At 56.7% G+C, this 5,000-nt stretch overlaps 2 non-coding genes across 2 annotated transcripts; both read left to right on the top strand.

Annotated features, from left to right (window-relative positions):
* Nucleotides 1-2,132: 2,132 nt before the first annotated feature.
* LOC140550496 (18S ribosomal RNA) lies at nt 2,133-3,986 on the top strand. Its single transcript, XR_011979191.1, has one exon. It is a non-coding gene; the product is annotated as an 18S ribosomal RNA (ribosomal RNA).
* A 387-nt stretch (nt 3,987-4,373) lies between these two features.
* LOC140550365 (5.8S ribosomal RNA) lies at nt 4,374-4,527 on the top strand. Its single transcript, XR_011979070.1, has one exon. It is a non-coding gene; the product is annotated as a 5.8S ribosomal RNA (ribosomal RNA).
* The last annotated feature ends 473 nt before the right edge of the window (nt 4,528-5,000 follow it).

The following is a 5,000-nucleotide window of genomic DNA, read 5'->3' as shown; positions in this document are numbered from 1 at the left end:
TAAAATAAAAATAAAATAAAATTCCAAAGTCCCCTGGTCTACCAGTGGTGCATGTGCACAATGGAAATTTTTCAAAGTCCCCAGGTCTACCAGTTGTTTTCAGTCGAAAATTTCTCCAAGTCCGCGGGTCTACCAGTGTTTTGACCGAAAATTAGTGAGGGTGGCAGAACCAGGGTGCAGACCTTGCTCTCTGTGTCCGGGTTTGGCGCACCTCGGCCGGCTTCGGAGAGCCGTCCACCGCGCTCTGGAAGTCCGTTCGAGGGGGGGAAATGCAGAGAGGTGCCGTCGGGATTTTGGGAAGCAGTTCTATTTTAAGGGGTCCAAGCACTTCTCTCTTAAACCGTTCTGCCCAGAACCACGGTTGCAGGTGGGTTCCTCTGGTGCATAAGCCTGGTTCATGGAGCTCCATAGCTCCAGCCTCACTGCCCCAGCCCCAGCCCCAGCCCCAGCCCCGTCCACGGCCTTTTCCCACAGCCCCGGCTTCGGTTTCGGTTTCGGCCCCTCCATTGGTTCCAGGCTCGGTCCTGGGTACCGGCTTGGTTCCCGGATCGGGTCTGGGTCCCGGCTTGGTCCATGGGTTCGTTATGGGTCCCGGCTAGGTTCCAGGCTTTGTTCTGGTTCCCGGCTAGGTCCCAGGCTTTGGCCTGGGTCCCGGCTTGGTTCCAGGCGTTGTTCTGGTTCCCGGGTCGGGTCCGGGTCCCGGCCTGGTCCCTGGGCTTGTTCTGGGTCCCGGCTAGGTTCCCGGCTCCGGCCCCGGCCCCTGGTCCTAAATTTAGTTGTTTTTCGGCGAAAAAAAAAAAAAAAAAATTAAATAATAAAAATAAATAAAAATAAAAATTTTCCCCCAAGTCCCCCGGTCTACCAGTGGTGTGCTGCGAAAAAAAAAAATTTCTAAGTCCCCAGGTCTACCAGTGGTGTGCTGTGAAAATTTTTCTAAGTCCCCAGGTCTACCAGTGGTGTGCTGTGAAAATTTTTCTAAGTCCCCAGGTCTACCAGTGGTGTGCTGTGAAAAATTTTCTAAGTCCCCAGGTCTACCAGTGGTGTGCTGCGAAAAATGTTCTAAGTCCCCAGGTCTACCAGTGGTGTGCTGCGAAAAATTTTCTAAGTCCCCAGGTCTACCAGTGGTGTGCTGCGAAAAATGTTCTAAGTCCCCAGGTCTACCAGTGGTGTGCTGTGAAAAATTTTCTAAGTCCCCAGGTCTACCAGTGGTGTGCTGCGAAAAATGTTCTAAGTCCCCAGGTCTACCAGTGGTGTGCTGTGAAAATTTTTCTAAGTCCCCCGGTCTACCAGTGTTTTGGCCTCGAAAATTTTTCTAAGTCCCCCGGTCTACCAGTGGTTTGACCGAAAATTAGTGAGGGTGGCAGAACCAGGGTGCCGACCCGGCTCGTTGTGTCCGGGTCTGGTGCACCTCTGCCGGCTTCGGAGCGCCTTCCACCGCGCTCTGGAAGTCCGTTCGAGGGGGGGAATTGCAGAGAGGTGCCGTCGGGATTTTGAGAGGCAGTGCTATTTCAAGGGGTCCAAGCACTTCTCTCAATGAACCGAGCCCAGGCCATGCAGGCTGATGGTATTTCTGGAGCATCGGGCCGAATTAAAGCGGCAAAAGACGAACCTTTCCTTGACGGAATGGAACACCAGGCCCGCCTGGGGTAGGCAACTGCCCGGTCCGCAGCGACCGCCTTGGGCAGCGGGTTCCTCCCCGACTTTGCGGGCCAGCCTCCATGGGGGTGTCTTTCGACAGGGGAAAGACCCACCCGAACCTATCCGAGGGAGTCGTAGACGGCCGGTCTGTTTTCTTCGGAAACAACAATCTGCCCTATACAAACCCCGGCGGCCTTGAGCGCGGTGGATGTCTCGGGTGCGAGCCCGGTTTCGAGCTCCGCACGGCCCTTGCTCCTCCGCAACGCTCTCGGCCCCGGGCCGATCCGCATTTCCCGGTTATCAATCCCACTGAAGGCTAGTGGGTGAAAACCTTTTACCCACCGAACCATGGGTGCGGCCGGCTCTCGCCCCCCTATCCTCCGACCCAGACCCGACCCCCGCAAAAGGGAACTTCTCCTGGCGCGGTTCTCGTCGGCTGGGTTTTCGAGTACGGGGGCCCCGGGGGCCGACCCAATTCCTCATCGGGGAGGTGCAACCTGGTTGATCCTGCCAGTAACATATGCTTGTCTCAAAGATTAAGCCATGCAGGTCTAAGTGCACACGGACGGTACAGTGAAACTGCGAATGGCTCATTAAATCAGTTATGGTTCCTTTGATCGCTCCACACGTTACTCGGATAACTGTGGTAATTCCAGAGCTAATACATGCAAACGAGCGCTGACCGGTCCTCTCGGGGGCTGGGATGCGTGCATTTATCAGACCCAAAACCCACCCGGGGGACCCGCGAGGGTTCCCCGGCCCTTTGGTGACTCTAGATAACCTCGGGTCGATCGCGCGCCCACCGCGGCGGCGACGTCTCATTCGAATGTCTGCCCTATCAGCTTTCGATGGTAGCATAGGGGGCTACCATGGTGACCACGGGTAACGGGGAATCAGGGTTCGATTCCGGAGAGGGAGCCTGAGAAATGGCTACCACATCCAAGGAAGGCAGCAGGCGCGCAAATTACCCATTACCGACACGGTGAGGTAGTGACGAAAAATAACGATGCAGGTCTCTTTCGAGGCCCTGTAATCGGAATGAGCGTATCCTAAACACATGGGTGAGGACCCATTGGAGGGCAAGTCTGGTGCCAGCAGCCGCGGTAATTCCAGCTCCAATAGCGTATATTAAATTTGCTGCAGTTAAAAAGCTCGTAGTTGGACGTCGGGAGTGGGCTGGCGGTCCGCCGCGAGGCGAGCTACTGCCTGTCCCAGACCCTGCCTCCCGGTGCCCCCCGGATGCCCTTGGTTGGGTGTCCGGTCCTCAGGGGTCCGGAGCGTTTACTTTGAAAAAATCAGAGTGTTCAAAGCGGGCAGCCACTCGCCTGAATGCCTGAGCTAGGAATAATGGAATAGGACTCCGGTTCTATTTTGTGGGTTTCCTGAACCAGGGCCATGATTAAGAGGGACGGCCGGGGGCATTCGTATTGCGCCGCTAGAGGTGAAATTCTTGGACCGGCGCAAGACGGACGAAAGCGAAAGCATTTGCCAAGAATGTTTTCATTAATCAAGAACGAAAGTCGGAGGTTCGAAGACGATCAGATACCGTCGTAGTTCCGACCGTAAACTATGCCGACCCGCGATCCGGCGGCGTTATTCCCATGACCCGCCGGGCAGCGTGCGGGGAAACCAGAGTCTTTGGGTTCCGGGGGGAGTATGGTTGCAAAACTGAAACTTAAAGGAATTGACGGAAGGGCACCACCAGGAGTGGAGCCTGCGGCTTAATTTGACTCAACACGGGGAACCTCACCCGGCCCGGACACGGAAAGGATTGACAGACTGATAGCTCTTTCTCGATTCTGTGGGTGGTGGTGCATGGCCGTTCTTAGTTGGTGGAGCGATTTGTCTGGTTAATTCCGATAACGAACGAGATTCCTTCGTGCTAAATAGTTACGCGGCCCTCCGTGGTCGTCGTTAACTTCTTAGAGGGACCAGTGGCGTATAGCCACGCGAGATGGAGCAATAACAGGTCTGTGATGCCCTTAGATGTCCGGGGCTGCACGCGCGCCACAATGGCCGGACCAGCGTGTGCCTACCCTACGCCGAGAGGCGCGGGTAATCCGCTTAAACCCGTTCGTGACGGGGATTGGGGATTGCAATTATTCCCCATGAACGAGGAATTCCCAGTAAGTGCGGGTCATCAGCTCGCGCTGATTAAGTCCCTGCCCTTTGTACACACCGCCCGTCGCTACTACCGATTGGATGGTTATGTGAGGTCCTCGGATCGGCCACGCCGGGGCTCCTCGTGGGCCTTGGCGGTGTGCTGAAAAGTCGATCGAACTTGACTATCTAGAGGAAGTAAAAGTCGTAACAAGGTTTCCGTAGGTGAACCTGCGGAAGGATCATTATCGGTTTTCGGGTAGCGCCGCCCGGCGCGCCTCTTCCAAATGATAAGCCAAGGCCCGACGTTGGGAACGCCGCGTTCCCTCCGGCCTTTCAGACTCGAGGTGGGGATCCTCGAAACATGGGCGTCCGTACAATCAAGGGAGACGGGTACCTGCTGCTCCTCCACATCTCTATCTCTCTCTCTCTCTCTCTCTCTCTCTCTGCGTTACGTGAAAAGGGCGGACGCAGGGGTTTGTAGAGGAGGAGGAGGAGGTGAGGTAAGGGCTAAGGTTCAATGACCCCGAGTTCGCCTTGGCGTTCCGGGGCGCCCGTACCCGCAGAGATTGTACAAAACCACTTTGTTGTGGTCTGTCGGTCGAAGGGCCTTGAAAAACAAAACCAAAGAGTACTACTCTTAGCGGTGGATCACTCGGCTCGTGCGTCGATGAAGAACGCAGCCAGCTGCGAGAACTAATGTGAATTGCAGGACACATTGATCATCGACACTTCGAACGCACATTGCGGCCCCGGGTCAATCCCGGGGCTTCGCCTGTCTGAGGGTCGCTATTCCCATCTATCGGATCCGTCTCCCCGCTCGCGGGGTGACGGGACCGCGGTTGGAGGTTCGCAGGCGCGCCTACCCGGAGCGCCTTCGTCTTCCTAAATGCAGACCGGTCACTTGTCGGAACCCAGGGGTTGTGGGGGTTTTCCCCCCCACTTCCCTCCCTTCCCCATCCGCTCTCTTTTCGTCTCCTCCGTTCTCTTCCTCCCCATCCGTTCTCTTCCCTTCTTCGGTCTGCGTTACGTGAGCTCCCTTGCGAGCTGGACGGGCGCGGGTCGGGCGGAGGGTCGATTCCGGGCGTGCGAGGTCGCGGCGGCGGAGGCCGGTCCTCCTCTTTCCCCGGCCGTATTCGGCGGGCGGGGTTTGAGGGGGGAAGGCACGCGGCTGCCGGTGGGTCTTCCTGCTCAGGCTGCCCGCGCGTCCTTCTGGACCGGTATGGAATGAGATGTCGGTGAGAGAGGGTTGGTGTTCCGTT

Source organism: Salminus brasiliensis, chromosome 2 (assembly GCF_030463535.1).
Source record: "Salminus brasiliensis chromosome 2, fSalBra1.hap2, whole genome shotgun sequence".
In the NCBI taxonomy this organism is placed as follows: domain Eukaryota; kingdom Metazoa; phylum Chordata; class Actinopteri; order Characiformes; family Bryconidae; genus Salminus; species Salminus brasiliensis.
Note: the sequence above shows the minus strand (reverse complement) of the source record. Positions and strands in the feature narration are given on the sequence as shown.